The sequence below is a fragment of the Poeciliopsis prolifica genome, unplaced genomic scaffold, assembly GCF_027474105.1.
Source record: "Poeciliopsis prolifica strain line A6 unplaced genomic scaffold, Auburn_PproV2 SCAFFOLD055, whole genome shotgun sequence".
NCBI lineage: Eukaryota > Metazoa > Chordata > Actinopteri > Cyprinodontiformes > Poeciliidae > Poeciliopsis > Poeciliopsis prolifica.
In genome coordinates this window covers 1,685,555-1,707,574 of record NW_026562430.1, presented here as the reverse complement: position 1 = coordinate 1,707,574, position 22,020 = coordinate 1,685,555, and positions in this window count along the sequence as shown.

The following is a 22,020-nucleotide window of genomic DNA, read 5'->3' as shown; positions in this document are numbered from 1 at the left end:
GCGAGAATGACGCGTTGCCAGTTTGACGGTGTACTTCACCCTTGATTTGGAAAGGCATTTTTAAGACGATTTCATTTTTTTTGTAACTTTAATAATTGGTGTTTTTAAAATGTATGATGGAGTAAACTAGAGGAGTTAACCATATGTACTTTAGTGATCTCAAAAATACACATTTTAGGCATTTAAGAGTTTTTTCTATCAGGTATTGTCAAAGCCATTTTCAAGAGCAAGTTTAAAATGACTGAAAATGATTAAAATATTTACCCAAATGTATTTTTTAGAACCACACTTCTTTGGGTTAGCTGTGACTTTTCATAATTCTGGAAAAAATATAATAGCTGTTTAAAGTAAACAAAGATATATTATCTCATTGTCTTTGCCTATTTTTTGAAATATTCCTTTTGGAAACTAGTCATTCTGTCAGCATGTCCTTATTTTAAGTGTAGAAATTAAACATCATTAGGCCAATGTATCTCATCTAAAATTAGCAATCAAAACATCGTTTTTTGATGTTGTTGAATATGTTTTGCCATGCATGGCTTAAGTGGCGATCTAAAATTTTATCGAGAGCTGCAAACCAAACTTTATTAACTGTATATTCTCTGTTTTTTTTGTTTGGAGGGAAGGGGTTTGAAGGTGTTGTTTAGGCTCTTAACAAACCGCTGATTCAACCAGCATGGCTGCTGGCAACGTAAAGCTCCACTTAGCTTAACGGCCCTCATAAAATTAACCGTGGCAATAAAGCACATAGCGCCAAAGTATGTTTCTAATGACACCTGGAGCCCCGCAGGTCATTTGTGCAGAAAATTACACAGTAAAATACTATCGAAGCCAACATTTTCACAGCTCGGGTTGTCTCATTTTTTTAAAAAGAATGGCAAAGTTTGAGTTCTGTAGACGTCAGAATTAATGCATTTCTTAGTGTAACGCGAGTTTGGCACATTTCAAAAACAGCCCCCCAGCCACCGCAGCACGACATGTGTCCATTTTGTTCCAGCCATGCCTGTCACCTCTCTGATATAGTTGTTGAAACATGTGTATTCCACAGTGCTTTCTGAAGATAGCGGTGGCTGTAAATTGTAACTAGAAGCTACCTCGACAGTCACAAAAAGCCATTACTCAGGGCAGGAGTCTCAATATGTTTCAGGAAACCCAGGAGGAACATGGAAATTGAAAAATCATCGGCACCGTGCTGCCGCGTGGAGTAAATGATCCTGTGCTTTGGCGAGAGAGGGAGGGTAAAAATCTTATCTGTTGCTCGTCGTGTTGGGTGAGTCATTAAATCCTTCAGCCTAAAGGAACATATGTTTGGGCAAAGTTATTTTTAAACCGTTGGCCACAAACAGCAAAGTACCATCCATCTCTAAATGGTCCCTTTTATGTCTCTTATACTTCTATAAGAGCTAAACATACACTGATATTTCTAGCAGATGGAAGAAAATTATCTGGGTCACAGGAATCATCAGTCAAACATCAGACTTGCCTTAATAAACATATGCTTCTGATGTGTAAATTTATCACGAGGTGTTTGCCGCGTGATACGTTTTAAAAGCTCAGACAGGGACAAAATGTTCCTCAAACATTTGATGTTAGTATTTCCATTTTTCTTTTTTTCTAGGACAGAACACACAGCGGTGTGAGTCATTTGTGACAGGGCCTTGAGGATCCCAAAATGCCAGTTTTATTCTTCTAATTTACTCCCAGATCCAAGCTGTCTGCAGGACTTAATATTTGATCCGACAACAAGCCATGTCTGAGACTGTTGCCCACGGTTACATATCTCTGTTTTGCTTTTATACAGTCAGTTTGGTGGCCAAAAAGGAGTCCATCTGGATAGAAATGTTTGGAAGTGTTAGCTTCGCAGCTAGTTGTCCAGATTAACATAATAGGCTTACAATGAATAAGCTACTTGTGTATTTCTTGTCTGCTCATGCAAAGAACCTGATGAAAATGTCACTGCACTTTGTTAGCTACAACAAAGTTCAAAACTATACAGATGCTTAAAAAGGAGGGAGAATAAAATATCAACATTTTGAAAGAATACAGAACTAAAGAGCAAATATAGGATTTTAAAGTTAAATAGCCACATATTTTTTAAACAAATTCTAGTGCATGTTTTTCTCCCTAAGCATTACAAATGTTACAAAGTGTAAGTGTAAAGAATGGAAAAAGGTTAAATTTGTGCATTAACTCTCCTTAAAACCACATGTATGCTTGAAGTGAACTAAATTGGATGTTGTTACAGAAGCTGTAAGTGTAGATGGACTTATAGTTTGAGTAGTGTGACAAAAGATATAAAAATATTTTAAATTCTAGATTAGTGCTGATATAAATACTCTACTGTCAAATACACTAGATTATATTGTGTTTTCATTGTTCTAAATGCTTCCCTGAAATAGATCACAACTTCCCTCAGGGGTGACCAAGTCCAGAACCCTGTGTGTTTTAGCAGACTTTGCCCAATCTTCTTGTACTTTGACGAAGCGTTTTTAAATACCTTGGTAGAATGCTGGTTTGTTAGGTGTCCAAGTTAATTCTCTTTAAATTCCTTCAGCGTTTCTTCTCTATTTACTGAATAATTCACAAGATAAATCTTCACATTCTCCCTGGGTTGCCTTTGTGCTAAACAATAATAACCCGCTTTGGTATCCAGAATGCCATCAGCATTCTCATCGGCTGTATTGTGCTCACTTTCTTCCTTTCACAATTTTTTATATATTTCTTGACTTCAGACATGAAAATGAATATAAATAGCGTGCTTCAAGTCCATTACCTAACCATTCATCCATTACCTTCCAGAAACTAAGAGCTACTTTTTCTATACACCCTTTCTTACACCTTTTTCTATACACATTTTGTTCATAAACCCTTTGAGTTTATCCTGTGGTAAATTTATTTAAAGTACCTTACGTTTTGCTGAAGCTCTAATTTGCTTCCCACCGTCCCTTTAGGGAAGATAGAAATGTCTTCTGTGCTGTCTCCAGCAAACAACTACTCCATACGTGTAGTTTATTCTGTATGGAGTTTGATTTTTGAGCTGATCTGAAGTCCTCTTTGCCTGAAAACAACTACAACTGAAAATGACAGTAATGAGAGTGCTGAGACCAAAGGTCTCAAAAGCCAAGTTTCACCTGGCAGCCACACAGTTAATGCCCGCAGGCGGTTATTTCCCAGAATACCTGGTTGTAGACAAGACAGCCATCCATGGCAGCCCTGCTGAAGTGGACACAGAGAAATTCTGACTTTTAATGCACTTCCAAGCTTATTTCTTTTAAATATTTGTTTCTAGAATTAGCACTCTTGTAAGGCTCTTTATGATCACCAATAAGATGAGTTGATCTTTCTATTATGCGATTTTTGCAGGTGAAGCAAATATCCTCAGCGATGTTGACATTTGGCACACACCCGGCACTCTGTAACAGCAGGGAGTGGGGGAACCTCACAAAAAAGACTACATGAAAAGACAGCATAAAAACTCTGAGGCGTTTACCGAGTCTCTAACCTGCCCAGATAATAATCTGAGGGGATCTGAGAGCATCTGTTGGAAGCAGGAACCAAAGAGATCCCCACGTTTTAACCTTAGCTTTTGAGATCAGATATTAACAGTCTGAAAGGATGGAAATCCAAGCATATGGTTGCAAAAATATCATAGCTGTGCAGTTTAGTTTGAATTACTTTTACCTTCAAACTTTGATAAACACGTTATATAAATAATTAGGTTGAAGCACTGATCATAAGTATGTGTTTATTTATTTTTCTTTGCAGATGTACTTTGGAAAGAACTCTGAATCAGATGTTGTCATATTTGAGAGCTCAACATTTTGGAAATCAGTAGAATTGATCCTCAATGCGACTAGAATTGGATATTGGCAGCATTTTGTATTTTTCCATCAAAAAACGATTAAATCTTAAATCACTTTTGTATTATTGAGTGAATGAGTTGCATCAAACAGGACTGCACAGAAGCTCACAAAGAACTTTTTGTATATATTTAAAAGCGTCACTACAAAAGATAGACGTAGACTTTGAATTCTCCAGAACTATTGTTTTGTTTTTTTGCTTTTGTTTGTTTGAACATTTTAATAAGGAGTATTGCTATTTCTCTTCTATTATTCTATTGTATCCTACTTGAAGATGAAGGATGAATGAAGGATGAAAAGTCGACTCAAGAACTGTCAAAGCAAAAGCAACATTTTTACAGTCTTTTATTCGGCAGCCTCCATTTTAAATTGCAGTTTATAAAGTGTCAGCAAGAGGGCATTAAAAGCTTAAGACACCAACAAAAGGAAATATGCCTCTCCAAGGACTGATTATGTCATTCTCTCTCTCTCTCACCCCCATGGTTTCTGCATGCAGCCACAGGAAGCTCAATTTCATATATTTGGAGGTAAAAACAAAGGCCCGATGTCTCCAGTGCTTATGCCGGTGTCCCATTTTCCAGCCACTCCAGCAGTCCTCCCACACAACGTGCCACATCACTTGTGCTGTTTTCATTCTAGTCGATGTGTAAAAATCCTCTAGCACTGTAAGCACAGGGTATAAATATTAACTTGGCAACGTACGATGCCAAGAACGAGTGAGCCGATGAGCGTCGATGGGTTTGTTTGGGAGGTGCGGGGGGAGCTAATTGCAGAACTTGGAGCGAGCCATTGACAGTTTCTGAAATGTTTGAGTCGGTCACGTTCACAACAGTGCGGCCCTCAAATCTGAGTCGGCTCCGACTGAGCAGTGACTCAAGATGGGTGTTTGATTCTAATGAGGAGGATGTGATGGATCATGCATACAAAAGCTTGAAACACCTTTCTTCTTCTGAGAATGGGGCCTTGCACAAATGTTCATGCACCATGAACATTCCTCCTTTTCTTCATTTTACATCCACAAACAAATGGACAAGCAGTGTTGCATTGATGTGAAATGAAGAGCTAAATTTACCATATATTTTAAAATTTACATAATAAATTAACCTAAGTTGATGCTTTGTAGAATCATACAGACATACTGTCTAGACAGAGTAATTTTTATATAATGTTTCAAACTCTACAAGTTGCATATTTTTTCTGCTTTTGCCTAGCATTCTTAATAGGATTTTTTTCCTGCTTGGTTCTCTGCCGCAAAATGTTTTGAATGTCGGTCAATAAGTTGAACTTTGGTGTCATCTGACCAGAGTACAATCCCGCCCCAAGTCCCATAACAGTTCTTTTGATAATTATCTTCCCATTGTTTGACTTTCAGAAAAAAAAAAAAAAAATAAAATTGTTGGTCAAAGAAATAATGTGACCAAGAAGAACATTTTCTAGAATTTTTCTTTCCATAACTCACTCATAGTTATTCTGTCAGTGGATTTCCACTCTGCTGTGAATTTCTGTAAGTAAAACAAGCCTTTTGGTTGCTTCTCTGCTTAACCTCGGCTTATGTTGATTATCACGTCTTGATTGTTTCTTGATTATTGCTATGAAGTGGTTGACACATTTTTCTTTATTAAACAAAATACATTGGTTGCCTTAAAATTAACAAATAGTTGCATTTTGTGTTGGTCTACTATAAGTGTTGAAGCTGGAGGTTATAATATCATAAAATGTTGTGGAGGAATACCTTAGGCTTTTAGAAAGAAATAAACCAAAGAAATGTTCCAGATTCATTACTTAGACCTTTAGGAATATAAATTGTCTCAGAGAATGAGGCTAGATACCTTGTACTTTTTGAGTTCACAGTAAATGTGACTTGAGGGGTAATAAAACTTTCAGAAAAATAACATTTAATTTTAATCAGACTGGCAGGATACCGTACAAAGGAGCTAACAGAGTGTTATAATGAAAGCAGCAAAAGGCTTTAGGGAATCATCCATTTTGTTGTCTAAAAAATGGGACCCAAAAAAAAATAAATTGGAGCAGCAACATCAGGGGGAAAGTATTGATCAGAGTGGGTAAAGTCAAGAAAGACATTTTATTGTTGCTGTTGTTCACAATAAGGAGGACAAAACTGCAGAATCTCAATCTATTGATTGCATGCGATGTTGTTATACATCACTACAGAAGCAGGGTTTTTTCTCTTCTTGATTAAGACCGCCAGAGGTGAGGGTCTAAAGAGTGAAACTGTGATTACACTCCCTCTGAAGAAGGGAGGGGTTATTTATGTCTTCCCCTCATAAGGTTTTAAAACCGTTTTTTATCATGCTTCAATGGGACCATGTGCAGGAAATATATGCACTGCAAGCAAACTTCTGATATGCTGCCTGTTGCATTGTACTTAGCTGCTTGTGAAGGTGTGTGATCATATTGCTAAAATGTTTTATTAGCAACTCTGCTCTCTGTTTCTTTAAAAGCACATCACAGTTTTCATTTTAAGACATAAAACATGACGAGAATTTGTGTGAAACATTGTTTGCAGCAAACTATTGTTTTCAGAACTAACATATTTAAATGTCATTTATTGAAATGTCTGAATTTTGACTGGGCCATTTTGATGACTTTATATTAATGGACAGAATCTGCAGGGACCAAAATGCTTAGCTAATCCTCAGTAAATTTGTCAAAAAGTATCCGTTTAGTATGGTTGTTTTATGTGGACCAGTATAAAGTTCTCAAAACATTTTTGCAATTTCAGATCATTACTACAACGCAGTTCCAATCAAAACTTGTAAGTGGCTTCCGCTACGACGTTATTATAGTTGAGATATTTTAAAGCGTGTTTCTAATAAATGGCAGAATATGCCATCCATTTTATAGCCTTTTAAGCGGTGGACTTTGTTGGCAACAGCTAGACTTACAGCGACGCCTCAATCCAAATCCGCCATCTTGCTCCCGAATATGACCTCAGTCAACCACCCACGAGTGACACGACGTGATGGCCAGCCAAATGGCTATCAAGTGAAATCACATCATGCAATCTCTGGAGGTAGCTTGAGCCAGAGGTTAAAAAAAAGAACAGAAGCACTTAAATACAAGTCAGCCAGCCATATTTACTTGAAATGAGTTTTAGAGCAACTAAAAGAATAAATTTGTGAACAAAAGTCAGACAAGAGATAAAGCCTTGCACTTTCCGTGATGTACTTTGTGCGTAGTATGAACTTATGTTTCATTCTAGGAACTGCATTTTCCAGTTTCAATAAAACAGGCAGGCGAAAGAGGGAAATTGATTAATGTTTGGGCTATTGTTCACTTCTACCGTCCTTGAAAAAGAACCTGGCTCCATTAGTCAGTTTAGTCACATTAGATGAATATCCGCTGAAAGGCTAACAAGCTGATGAAATCGAATACAAATTGTGACAAAAGGGCTGCCCAGATGGACTGCGCTGAGCATCTAAAATCGGCCTCAAATGACCTTGATTTGTGTTTTTGGGTTTTTTTTCCCAAGCAAAACATGGCTGAGATAATGATCTCAAAAGAAGTGCTTTATCCTTTATTAGTTAAAGGATAAAGCACAATCACAGAACATTGTTACATTTTAACTGTAGGCCGCTGATAAATAGTGTGTCATTTACATATGTTTTGAGGGTTTAAGTTATGCATACAGGCTGAATTGTAAACATATGTAAACCTAAATATTAAACTTTTTCTTGATGTACTTATGTTTTGACTGAAGCAAGTTTGGGAATGAGCAACAGAAAAATAGAAAGTAAAACCTATTTTGTCACTACTTTAGAACGTCGGCGCTCCAGATGTCGGGCTGTTTTGCCCGAAGGAAACCGAAGTGAATCAGGCCAGTGATCAGTGATGGGAAAAGATAACCTTGAAAATACAGTGGAGAACTATTCCTGGTGGGGCTGCCAGCAGAAGATGGCTGTTTTGTGGGCAACTATGTTGCAGGAGAAACCCCAGCACATGAGCTTGATGCCTCTTATGATCTGTGCAGATAATTACAAACAGAGTGCATCATCAGCCCAACAGAACAACCTTAAAATGCATTAGGGAGAGAAGAGTGAGGACTATTGAGTCAAAAAATATTAAATGAAACCACAGATGCAGCACAGTTTAGTGGATGTGCACCACTCAGTTATTTTGTGCGTAAATTTTGAAGAATACAAACTTTTTACATAAGAACATTTTTGTTTCCACAATCCATACTACTGTGTGTATTTTAATGCAAAAAAAAAAAATGGAACTGGCAACTGATAAAAATCAGAGCAAATATCAGAGAACGTAAACAATCTCCAAGGTTATATACAGACCTATTTTATATCCAAATCCTCCAACAAAAGGAAATTGTCATTACTTTAATCTGCATGACAATAAAGAAATGATAGCATCTTAACCTCTCTATACCAGAGCAATTGAGCAATTGCCCACAATACTTTGATCTTAAGAGGTTAATATAATCCGAAGGAAAGACATAATTCCAATCTAATCCCTCACTCTGTACCCGACACACTTTTTGTTCTGATTCTTCACCTCCTCTGCTTTCATCTTTTTCCTGTTCCTCTGCATCCATCTGTTCCTCTTGAAAAAAACGCAGAAACCTACATGGCCACAGCTGATGCTCACCTTGTCTGTTAGTACGCAACAATAATGGTGAATTTTGTTGCACTTCTGCAAAGCACTTGCAGTGTTAGAACTCAAGTTGCAATCTAAAAATCAACTTTAGAAAAGCTCTACAAACCGAGGGAGCAAAGTATTATGATTAATTGTATTCTTCTTGAGGTGGTACAAAAAATCTATATAATCATAAAAGAACTAGATTTTTTTTCCTTTTATTCCCTTGAATACAGAGTTTGTCCAAAAACATCTTTTGCAATAAAATAGGAATAGATTTTAATTGATAAAGAAGATTACTGTGTTCCCTAAGCAAATCCAGAAAGACAAACCATGTGCCAAGAGATGATGGGACAATGCAGGCAGTGCTTGCTAACTAGCTGCCACTTCTTCACTGACCTTGACTTCTTCACTACTGTAATTATCGGTTAATTTGGCACTTTTCGCTGCATCTTTGGTTAATTTATTTATTTTTTCTTCTTGATTCTTTCTGGGTTTTTCAGTCCCAAAATGCTTATTTCAATCATCTTTTCATCCTTTCTTTTTTCAAATTAGAGGAGGCCCCTTCAATCTCAAAAGTATGAGTGTTTGTAATTAAGGAGTTTTAAAAAGTAACATTACAACCAGTAAGTAATGCAAATAGACTTCTAGTACCCTTCTCCTGACTGGTACATTTGTACAGTGTAATGTTACAGAATAAATCTTGTATATGTATAAATTAATTCTCCATAATTACTTATTTACACAGAAAATGCTTTAGAGTTATGATGTTGGTGGTGATATTTATGGCCTTTTAGAGCAGCTTATTTCAGAATTTCTAATGTAGTTTGAAAGGTTTTGTGTAAAAAGAAACCTGAACAAAGCTTGTACCGGTACTACAAACTTTATATGTAAAATGCGTGTCCATAAACAATGAATTTTGAAAAAAAAAAAAATAAATAAACTTTAGGTTACTGAGAACTTTTTTGTTTAAATTATTTTAAACAAAAATCATAGATTTGTAAGCATTCAGGCAGTAAGCTGAATGTTGCATATTAATTATACACAGGCTAATTTACTAGTTGCATAGGATTTTAGCCATCAAATCAAGTTTTATCAAAGTGCATTTAGTGATGTAGATGGCAGCTTTTGTAAGCTGTTTAATGAATGTTCCACAGATATTATTCAATGCTAAAGATATAAGCAATGATTGTTACATCCATAGTTGTTTGTTAAATTGCATGCTAATTGAAGGCATCATGCTGATAGAAATTTCAAATGCTCGTGTGTCATATGTTATCCATAGTGAACAGTGTGTCACCAGAGTCTTCTGGAGGCAGGGACTTGTTACGCCACTTCTGTGACTCCTGCCGTGTCCATGAGCTGTCTCAGTGTGCCGTTACTCCCCTCGGTGCGTATCCATGCAAATGTACAATCCCGAGGAAGAAAAAAGGGAAAGACTCTGTGTCACTGTGCCCAAAGCGAAGAGGAATACAGCCCACATGAACTTTTGGAGGAGAGGAAGGCACCCACATTCATTCACCTGAGATCCTTCTGCAGGAAATGCAAAAGCTGTGAAACGTTGGTGTGTGGAGTCTTGTCCACATTTCACCTATTCATTTCACCAACTTGAAATATTAACAAGTCGACACAATCTTTAGTTTAAAAAGTTGAGAGTGCGATGCTTGAGAGGGGTAGAAGCAAAAAGGGAAGGATAAATGTATTGAAGCAAGGAAGAATGGGAAGACAGAAAAAGTTACGGAAGGAACAATGAGTTAATGCTCCATTTTCTTTTCCTGTTATTTAAACGTAACTATAATTAAATCAGACCCCTTACTTTTTCTGAGTGCTTAGGAACTAAAGTAAAAGAATCAAACCTTGCAAAAAAAAAAAAAAGTCCATGATTCACGTAGTTGTAATCAATGTCATTAGTCAAATCAAACAACCCCTCGTCACACCGCGGGACGAACCAGCTCTTCAGAGACGTGACGCTGCCACGCTCACACTTGAAACACATTGGCACTTTTGAAGAAGCACAAAGGGTCGCTAAGCTGTTGCTACCAATAAGAAGTAACAGATTTGTTAGTTGAAATCCAGAAATGGAGCGTAACTCCTTGATTGGAAGATTGGCAAAATATAGGCTAAAATAAAAAAAGAGAGAGAGCAAAATATAAAACCGGAGTTTAACCATCTATTCATTCCCCAGATCACACTCCATCCAAAGGATGAAAACTGCTAGCTGTCCTCGTGGTAATGAAGAGAAGAAGGTTTGCACTGAAATAAGCTACATATATTTTTTTTCAAGCCAGGTCTGCAGCACTAAATATTCCTGTGGGTAGAAAACTAATGCTGAACGTGCAAGAAATTAGTTTTGAATGATAACGATTAGGAGATTAGGAGGACAGATGAGTAATTTGATATGTTTTTGCATTTCCTGATGTCGACTGGTGGTAAAAAAAAAGTCCTCACATTTTTAACCACTAACATTGTATTTTCTTTTCATTATAAATTATAAGACAACAGTAAAGAATTGATCAAATATTACAATTATGTTCCCCAATAAAACCAAATTAACTGAATTACGAAGGGTGAAAACATCTTAAAATGTGAAACATGATTGCTTTCCACAGCACTCGTTTAATTTGGGGATGTGGGATAAATAATGTTTGTTAAAAACCAAGATAATTGGCCTAAGGGGGAAAAAAACCGCACTCAATAGCTTCAGTACAAAGCAGTGCTTCTTGACTGCACAGTGCCATACATTTGATGCTCAAACTTGTACTTTTTAAACTGCGGGGTTGTTTGAAGCAAATTTAGTGCTGCAACATGTGATTATAAAGAATATAAATCAGCTTTATCCCCTTGATGTGTCGCTGTCCAGCTTCTTTGAGCAAGCCGCTATAAATGAACATCTACCGCCACATCATTAGCCGGTGGAGACAAGAGCCGAGCTCATAATTTGCACTGACAGATCTGAGGGGAGCTCTAAATTATCCAGAAACAACAGAGGAGTTGGCTGCGGCGTCGGCCAGGACAGCGCAGTATTTCTGGGAAACGTGGCGCATTATTCCTCATTTAGGGGGCCGACAGTTTGACTCGTTGGATAAAATTGCGACAAACAGATATTGTGTTCCCAGAAAACTCTGCATTTATTTGCAGATACAACATCTAATTTGGAGGATAATGGGAAAGGGCCAAGCGTGAGCCACTTTTGGTGTCATAATTGCATCTCAGGATTTTATATGTATTTATTTTAATGACAAGTTTGCGTTGCCTTGAACATGAGTGAAAGATATAACTCAAATAGGACTTTAGGAAATGCAAATGACACTGCAGATTGTTTATTTGTTATTGTTAAAAACTCAATATATCCAAAATAGCCAGAGGGGGGATAATAGCCAATTGAAGCCGTCTGAACATTAAAGTGTTTTGTTTTAGTTTCTTTCTTTCACTTGTGGTCATCATATTAGTATTCAAATATTTAATCTGAGAAATTTGTGTTTGGGAAAGCAATAAACTTTAGACAGATGCCAATTATTCCTTGAAGGCAATGTACCAGCTAATTTTCTCACACCATGCAGAGCTCAGATAAAGGACAAAACGTGATTTTTCAGGAACCAATTTGCAGCTAAAGTTGCCTCAATGCACTTAAAAAAAAGTTGGTTGGATTTAGTGATGCAAACTCCAAGTTACAAGTTACAAGTCCCAAGCTGATCCTTTAACAAGCCATTCATGTTTAATGTAGTTTTGTATTAGAAGTGGTTTCTCTCTGAGAAAAACCATAAAATCAACAAGCCTTCCTTCAGGTCCTTGTTTCCTAAATATTAAATAATCCTGATCTACATGCAGGCATCAAGCCCAACAGGACCCACGTTTTCACTGCCATCGTCCACTAAATGCTTTCTTTCAAAAAGAGCTTCTGCTGGAAACTCAAATCGATCACAAGCAGCATATTACTCCAAATGTTGCAATCTGTGAAATTAATGATTTATCTCTGGTGTTATTAAAAGCACCCAGCCGATCATTTTATCAAATCATTCATCAAACGGTAAAATTCAAATTTTCATCTTTTCAAGCCTTTGTTTCTTTCTCTGATTGGTTTCAATCAAACGGATATCATTTCATACAATTAAAGTCCATTTAAAACAAATCTGGGTTTCGAATGATTAAATATTCAATCAGTGAACCAGACCACGCTATCTTCATTTTTGATAATTGTTGTTTGCTCTCCGACTGGGTTGTCATAGTAATATGCACAAAGCTGATAAATTGCAGCTTTGTGCATAGTTTCTATCGGAGTGACAAAGGCCCCTCGGCTATTCCGAGTATAAACGGTCGTAATTCTTTTAATGTGAGTCACACAACACCCATTCTTTAAGAGAAGTCCTTTTGGAAAAAGCGACATGAATTATCAGACGCCGAGGGTTCAGGTTTTATCTCTGTTATCTTTAGCACATAATCCAATGTGCCGATTTTAGAAAGGTTATGCATTCGGGGTCAAATGTGATGCCTTGAATTCCCCTGTGAAGATAGCTGGCCTATTTCTTGGTCTATCTAGGAGGACAAGTGATGTGGAGAAAGTAGTTTTTTTTTCTGTTTCAGAGCAGAATTACAGGCAGTTGTCCATGTGTTGAAGTGCTCCTTGTGTTTTTGATGAACTATTGGAGTAATTTTTACTTCTGGAAAGGATCTCGTTATGTTTGGGTAATGACTTTTTGCTGTGTGTTTGTTGGTAACCCAAAGAGGATTAGTAACCCTCACATTTTTGGGTCTTTTCTTGATTGTAGAGATTTTTCTTCAACTTCATATTGTTACACTTGTTCTCCTCTAAAAGTCTGGATGTAATGAAACTTGTATGGATTTTTTTTCAATTAAATGCAATATTTCACAACGGGTATCTCTTTCATAAAGGAATTCATGAGAAATAGATGAACACTCAAATAACACATCCTAGATCTGAATATGAAAACAATTTCCACCAGTTGTTGATTCCATTTGCACAACAGCAGGTGATATTGATTGTCAATCAGTGTTGCTTTCTAAGTGGACAGTTTGATTTCACAGACTTGGAGTTATATTGTGTTGTTTCAGTGTTATCTTTATTTGTTGAGCAGTATATTTGTAGTTTACGCAAACGTGAAATAAATTTTGAACATTTATGAGAAAAAGTTTTTGTAAGAGGACACAGTTTTCATTGTGCTGTTTTCTAATATAACCCCTGTAGAAAAGTTAAAAGAAATTGAATCATTTCAACTGAAATAATTCATTTAGGGCCAATGGAAAAAAAAATAAAAGAAAGTGAGAAGTTTCAAAATTTTTAGCAGCTCAGAACAGGTTAAAAAAAAAGAAGGTGTTGGCCAGAGGAAAAAAAAAAAAAGTCAGAATTGGGACTGATGGACGCCAGCAGGAACCACACAGACGCCAGTTCAGGCGGAAAGGCAATGTTGTGGAGAAAATGTCTGATTTAAGCGACTTTTTACATGCCAGAAGAGAAGTTTGCACAGAAGAACAAAAGGTGAGTAAATCAAAATGAAATGAGATAGTTCGGTTTCTAAAGGCCAACGGTTATGATCGGCTAGCTGTTAGCATGTTAGCTTAGCTGTTGATTGCTGGAATTGTCTCTAAAGTGTTTGGTATGTTTATTTTATTGGTCTTTTGTTTCAATGTTTTACAATTCAACTAGCCACCTTTTAAATAAGATTTCTGCTGTGTTGAACTGTAACTTTTAGAGGACAGAAACTATAGTCCAAATAAAAATTATAGCCACCGATATATCTGTTGGTAAATATAATTCTTTATATTTACCAACTAATGCGCTTATCTCTGCTATTTTATATATGTTTGTGTTAGAAAAAGTGACATTCTGAGATTCACTAAATCATTTTGCTGCACTTTCAGCTCAGGACTTAAATGGCATCTCAATCCCTGAACTAAACTATCAGCACATATATTGCTCACGTGCAGAAACGCTAAGCTTCATTGGACTAAATGAAACTTAATGTGATGTTTAAATTTGTAATAAAAAGGAATTGTAAATATTGCCTTGTGTGTTTTTATACTTGCATGCTAATCGTCTTTTTCAGTAAACTCGAGGATTTTACCATTCCTGCTGCTTTTATTGTAATTCTCCCCAAACACTAAACGGGTTGACGCAGGGAGGTAAGGATACAATGTTAAAGGTGACTTGAATTTGCAGACTAAATAATGTTCCTTTCTCATCTTTTTTTTTTTTTTGTGCAGATTGACTGTGATGTCACAGCAAAGCTGGAAAATTATGGCGATGGAATTGCTGTTTTCAACTACTGCAAAAGCAAACAGCCATTTTCCCAAAAGAAAACATGGACTTCTTCTTAAGCTTCTGGACAAAGTGAAGATTGGATGGAAAAACTACCAAACAGGTGAGAGCAAAGCAGGAGGTGTACCTTGAAAAATTCAAATGGCCACTGAATTTGGATTTAAAGACATTCTTCAAGAAGGAAAGACATTTTTTTTCCTGATGGCACATCTCCTAAGGGACCAGAAACAGGTTTTGACATTGAGGTGTTAGTACTTTTCATTTGGTGTTGAATTCAGAAATAGATTAGAAAATTATAGCAAACCTTTTTAGAAAAATTTACTCTCACTAAGCATATGTGCTGTTTATCTTTCATCAATCAAGATGTGATTATTTCAGTATGTTTTGAAGAAAAGTACTTGTGCCTAATGTTAGAAATTAAAACAATGCAAAAGCTGAGGTTATTTGAACAAAGTCATGCAATATTGTCATGTTCAAAAATGAGGTATTTAGCTAACACCTCTTGAAATTTTCTCGACAAGATATGGATTTGTTTTGTGTATTTCCTCAATTAGCACTAGTTCTATCTGTGCCTCTGAGAAGATATAAAAGCTTTAATATGTTTTATACAAATTTCAAGGGTATATTCAATCTGAAAGTTTTTTTAAAAGTTGTAAGGGTCATGGCTTTTTGGATTAGCAAAACAAATGTTTATTGTAATATTTTGCTAATAAAATGTTATGGTTTTCAATATGTTAACTAAGCTTGGCTTTTCTTTGAGAAGTTCTACTAACCCAAAGTATGTAAGTTGCTGAATTTGAAGATAGTTCTAAAAAGTGAAATTGTTTATTTTTTTTTTAAATGTAGCGTATGTCAAACAATAACAGTAGGGGTGCTGTGGTCATGGTCTACGTTTGAGTCATGGCCTGATGACCTTAGTTGCACCGTTTCCTCTCTGACCACTGTTTGTTATTACTTCAGATAGTGATAAAAAAGACTTTTTATCAAGTGTTCCTTTTCCAGTTGTATTAAACAAAACAATTAACTATTGATTTATTTCTTTTTCCAGTGGCCCTAGTCCTCAAACATTAGTCTTGAATGTTGCTTTTGAAATCATGTCAAAGTTTGAGATACTTTCCTTTAGTTTCTCCTTGGATCTTGTGCTGTAGTTAGTTTAGGGTTGCGCCAATTCTTGATTTGTAAAGATCCCCGGTTACCAAAATATAAAACATATTTGATTTTCTGCAGCGCTACTTGCTTTCATCAAGTAAATGTATGATTGTGATTTTGTAGTAATTCTACAGTTAGTTATACATGTGCTGCAGAAGAATCAATGAGGTCATTTTTGTATTTCTCTCATTGATGAACCGGAGGTCTGGTTGGATCTCGTATCTTCTTTCTCTTCCGATAATAGAGTAAGTTATTAAACAAAATGTTTAATTTAAAATGCAAGTTTTAATTGTTATTTGTATCACAAAGACTTAGTAAGAGCAGTTTTGAAAAATGCTAGTCCTTTTAATGTGATGTTCTTGCACAACTTCCCGTTCACTCTGCCATCCAGGACTTTTTCCAATTTGCACAGTGAGAGATTTTGTCATTTGCCTAATTTAGATATTCTATATTCTGGGTTTCCGGACCCACAGGGAAGGACATAATTGAATAGGCCGTGTCAAAGCCTCCCCCCCCACCACTTCACAAAAACCTCCCAGGGACATGCTAACGTTAATTATCTCCCATTGCAATATGGCCTAGTTTTATAATTACTGGTCCTGCCAAATGTACTACAACATCTAAACCTCTCACCAGACAGTTATTAATTGAGTGCTGGTGATCTGGAGTTGTGCTCTATACAGTTTTCCTGCTTACCTTATTTACAGACGGAATTACAATATTTGTGCTTCAGGGTTTGATTGGGCTGGAGGTCGCAACCACAGACAGAAGGGAGGAAAAAAAAAAAGACAGGTTCTTCATTAGCTGGAAGTTGGCAAGTCAGATCTGTAACTTTGGGATAAAGATTGCCAAAATGACATTACTGTTGTCATCAAAGTGCATAAAGATCAATTCACTTGAGCTTCATGAAAGTTACTTAAAAGAACCTTAAATACAAAGGAAACATTTGTAGACAAGTATTATAGAAAAAAAAAAGTTGAAAAGTGTGGTGTGCATTTGTATTTAACTCCCTTTAACTTTGGTGCCTGTAAATGAAATTCTTCCAAACATATTCTCAGAGAGAACTAAAATGGAAATTTGTGTTTTGTCAGAAAGTAGACTTTAGTAATGATTTGGTAACATAAAAAAAAGTTCTATGGCTTTATTTTATGCATGTAGTCTGAGTTTGCTTCTGTAAAATAGTTAAAACTTTATTTCCACAAGTTTCCTACCAAATATGGTTAAAAGCTACTTTATGAAACTAATGTGTGTTTCTGTGGAGTTTTGTGCAATAACTTTGAGAGGATCTCATATTTTGCATTGGAGAGAAAAAATAAATACTGGAAGTGTAGTGAATATTTTTCAAAAAGCGAGGACACCAGGACAACATAGATATAAGAAAAAAAATTAAAAATGACTCCAGTTCAGAAATTGCACTAATGAAAGACTGTAGAGGATAAGTTAGCTCGATTAGATGATGCTTGTAACCGGGGAGATTTACAAATAAACAATTAGTGCAACCTGAAAGTAACTAACTAAAGGAAATTATCTCAAACTTTGACATGAATTCAGAAGCAACATTCAAGACCAATGTTTGATGAGTTTCTTGTTTAAGAATCTGCAGAAATCACGGCTGGAAAAGTCCAAACATGAGTTGTGTTGCAATATGGCGCCCAGGTTACCTTTAAGCCCTCACTGCCAGCTCAGACTTTCTCTTCACCCTTTTGGTTTTCACATGGTGCTTTTAAAAGTGTATTTGGTGTGGAGCATATGGAGTGAGACTATTTAATTAAAAATTAAACAGGTGGATGAATTATTCTGTATCCCATCATCTTTGTTGAGGCTTTAGTTGCAGATCTGAAATATCCGCTTTGACAACTGTTTGTAAAAACTGAAATGCAACATTTCAACCTCCCCCTGCTAAACCTTCACCACAGGCCGGAGCCATTTTTATAGCTTCTATTACTGAGTGCTATTCTAAAATTAAGGCTAGCAATTAAGAGACAAACCACTTACCCAGATTATATCATTGAATAAAGGTTAACAGGAAGCACTCCCAAATATAGTTAAACGGAAGGAAAGTTTAGAAGGTTTGTCCCTCTGCAGATTACTCCCCAGGCATCTGGCCTACATGGTTAGGGCAGCGCATGTCCAGTGAATTGTCTGATCAAATTTGTGAGTTATTATTTCTTTCAGCTATAATCTCTCTCATTATTAGCATAAACATTTGCTAAATTAGAGTAGTATTTCTTACTTTGTCCTACCTTCGAAAAATCAACGTGTGTGTAAATTGTAAGAGTTGTAGTTAAAAATAAAACATCCAGAAAAATTTTCTTTGTGTGTTATCCATGAGAGTGCAAACTCTTGCTTTCGGCTTATAGTGTTCTTTTGGGGGAAATCAAGAAGGGATTTGTTTATGTATTTGCTGCTTCAAAATGGTCATCACATATTTTGACAACTGAAAGTTAGAGATTTGTCATCTCAGGGCTGCAGAAAACCAAATTATTGTCGGTACAGAAGTCTGCTTCCTCCTATAAGAGACACTGAGGGTACATTAAGGAAGGTGATGGCAAAACATTTGCTGGAAGAAAGAAATGGTATCATAGGAGGCATTCTATTTCTTCTGCAGCAGTTGTGTGGCTAAAGACATTCTTAAAACAAAGTGTATTGGTCTAACTCCAGTTAGGCAAACATTTCTCTTGTGGTTCAAGGTTTAATGCAGCACTTTATCAGGTATAGTTTGCATTACCGTTCTGTGTTGAAGTTTCAGTGAAGAGGTTCTCGTGTAAACTAGGATAGAGTTGTGCGAGGTTTTAATGCTCTGCATACCCGCTAATGAATGTGTTGCAGAGATGACACAGTTGTTCCATGTCTGGTGAGCCTGCTTCTTTTTCAAAGTCTGATTCTGAGAGGCAGAGGAAGCTTTATTTTCTTCTTCTAAAGTGATGCTACAACCTGGTGAAGTTGGGGTAATGACATAGAGCTGAACCCAAAGTGTACCAGTCCTCTTAGAGGGAAGGATCTGGTCTTCTTTTTTCATGAGTAGCTGCTTCCACGCATTAGAGTAATAAAGTCATCTGTGAGTGAATAATGTTTTTGGATGTATGAGGCAGTTGAGGTGTAATGAAATAATGAATTAAAGTCGAGTTCCTGAATCCTCCTCTGTTTTAATGTGAGAGTTGGGCTTTACATGAAATGGCAAAGTATTTGCTCAGATTTATGGCTTCTCAGCAGATGGTAAATCTAAAGCTGCTGTTGCCAGTGTGATCATGTCTGTACCCTCAGTGCAGGTATCACCATCCAGGATTGTAGATTTCATTTATGTGATCCTAAATGTGCCTTCATCAATATTCAACTGTATTTTCACCAGTGTTCTGTGTGGTATAAACCATCACTCCTTTTGTGTTTCTTCCCAGCAGGTGTTGGAAAGATAGGTGAAGTGAGTAAAACATGTGACTGACGCTCCCAATGTAGGGACAACGCAGTGTATTTTGTGCATTGGCAGACATCACTCCAAAGCAAGAAGTAGCTCTTCTGATTAGATGGACATGCGGGAATTTGTATTGCATGATTAGAATCATGATATATGTAGTTAGTCAATATTCACAGCTTTGGTATCAATAAAGAATTATTGGGTAGGCAGAATTTTTTGACAATAAATGTGGAGAAAAATGTTAACTGAAGTACTTGATGTCATGAGACCATTTTTGTATAACAATTATATAGAGGAATTGCTTATCAAGGTATTAGGATTCCACTGTGAGAGTATTCATTATGTTTTAGTAAGTAGATATGCATGAGTTTTTGTTCCAAAAATTTTTTAGAAGTATAGATGATTGTAGAACTCGTGGTTATGTAACAGAAATGTATTGAAAGTAGTTCACAATAAGGTAAAGTTTTGTACTGAAACTCATCATCAATGACTGATTCTGTAGTAAAATGGGATTCTATGAACAAGGTTTTTCATGTAGTTGTGTCATTTCTTCTGTACTGTTTGATATAGTCAGGGATTTTCTGTGTTTTATTTAAATTGGAGTTGTACACAAAGCTCCTTTCTTTGACCAAGATGTAGCTTACAATGAATTAGTTCTTTTTCCATGTTTAATGGTCTCAATATATTTATGTAGATACTTAGTGGTAGCAAATCCCAAAGGTACATAGTGAATATTTTCACAATGTTAAGCTAAATCAGTTAAGGATTTTCTAGTATGAGATGTAAGTAATGGCTCTTCAAATAAGTTATGTCATTTTTGGGTTTAGCAAATAGTAGCCACAGCATTAGTAACTCATTTATTTTTAGTTGTTTACCATGCCTCAGTTATTGCTGATGATGTTTAAAAAAAATAGAAATTCCCTGATGTTTGGGTTTTAGGTAATGAATCAGAATTGGATTTTATTTTCTGTGTATGTCAGTTATGCTTTAATTCTTTTTTCATGTAGGTTAATGTTTTTTAAGCTGGGAAGGAGTTTCTTATGTATAGTTACAATCAAACTTTTTTGTAAAGTACTGTTTCTTGTTATGTCAAGAAAAATAAATGGTGTTCATGAAGAAAGTGTGTCTTTTCATATTTATTTCTTTATTGAATTTACATGAAATATAATAAGTAATTATGGTTTATGTCATTGTTAAGCTGCTATTATTGTCAGTCATTTATGGAAGGATCTGGGGTTTTAATAAGTTATTTATTTCAAGTTAGGATTAAGTTCAAATGAAAATAAAAGTTTAATGGTGGCAGGTGTTTTATGAAAAGTAAGTGTTTGTGGAATGAAATTTTTGGCAGTGGAGGGATGTGCAGTCAGTGGTTTTCTAAAAATGAAAGTTTAGTTATGAGTAGAGTATGGTTTTGATGTTTTTCTCTTTTCTGTCACAGTAGGCTGTGCCCTGCATTAGCAGGGTACAGCCTTCCCTTCTTTGAGGGTGGGTGGGTGCATGAGTTTGGGTAAAAAATATTAACGTTGATTTTTACATGAAGTGTGAAAATGTTGGGGGGGGGGTAGAAAAGTTTTTTTTTGAAAATGGTAATAACAATGTAATAAGCAAGGAGTTGGTAAAAAAAGAGGTTTTGTGTCTATGGTTATAAAAGCGTTATAACAATGTAATAACTGTGTAATAAGGTGATATGTGTATAAAACCGAAGAAAAATTGTGTAATAACAATGTAATAACGGTGTAATAACAGTGTAATAGCGTAAGGGAGAATATGGCAAAAACCGAAGAGGAGATTCATAAAATGGTAATAACCATGGAATAATTACATTATTAATAATGCAGTGCAACACATTGATTTCTTTCTCATACTTTTATTGTTCATGTTTGCTATCTGTTAGCATTGATCCTCAGTTGCTTTTTTTCCTCGTGTGAGGTTACTGATCAATATGAGTCAAACTAATCATGTTGAGATAACTGTCAAGTTGACAGATCAAATAAGGTACAACAGTTGCAGCAACGTAGTACAGTTACAGCAGTACATGACAAGATACTCTTGTATCTACAAGAGTTACAGCAAACTACAAAAGTTACAACAAGGTACAACAAAGTACTACAGTTACAGTAAATAAAGGACCAACAAGAGGTAAAAGAGGAAAGGTGATACATGAGCTAGAAGACGTACAAGAGGTAAAGGAACTATATGAAATAAAGTTGGAAAGGAGGTGGAAGATGGTAAAGGAGGCATAAGAGGGAAAGTAAGTACAAGATGTAGTGGAATGCAAGGTGGACACGGCTGACATGCAGGAAGGCGGGCCTGTCGAGCGCCCTCTCAAGTGAGCACACACAAACAAGGAATGGAAAAAGAGATAAAGAAAAACAATTGATAAACATTTGGACTTCTAAACAAATACCTCAGCAAAACAACCATACACCATCAATATTTTAGCAGTTATGCTATTAGCTTCCAGCACCCTCTACTTCCAGTTTTGCCTTACAACCAATCATCTTCTCCCAGCCACTCTTTCAAACTCGACACAAAAAAATACTTAATGATCTAAACATACATATGTTTATTACATCTCTGTTACCAAATTAGTAAACATCCTAATGTAATGACCGCCACCAAATACATAATGGGAAATTATACATATATTGTGCAAAAACATTTCTATACATAACACTGAAGAAAGGATGGCAGAACCTCAACAATAAACCCTACTC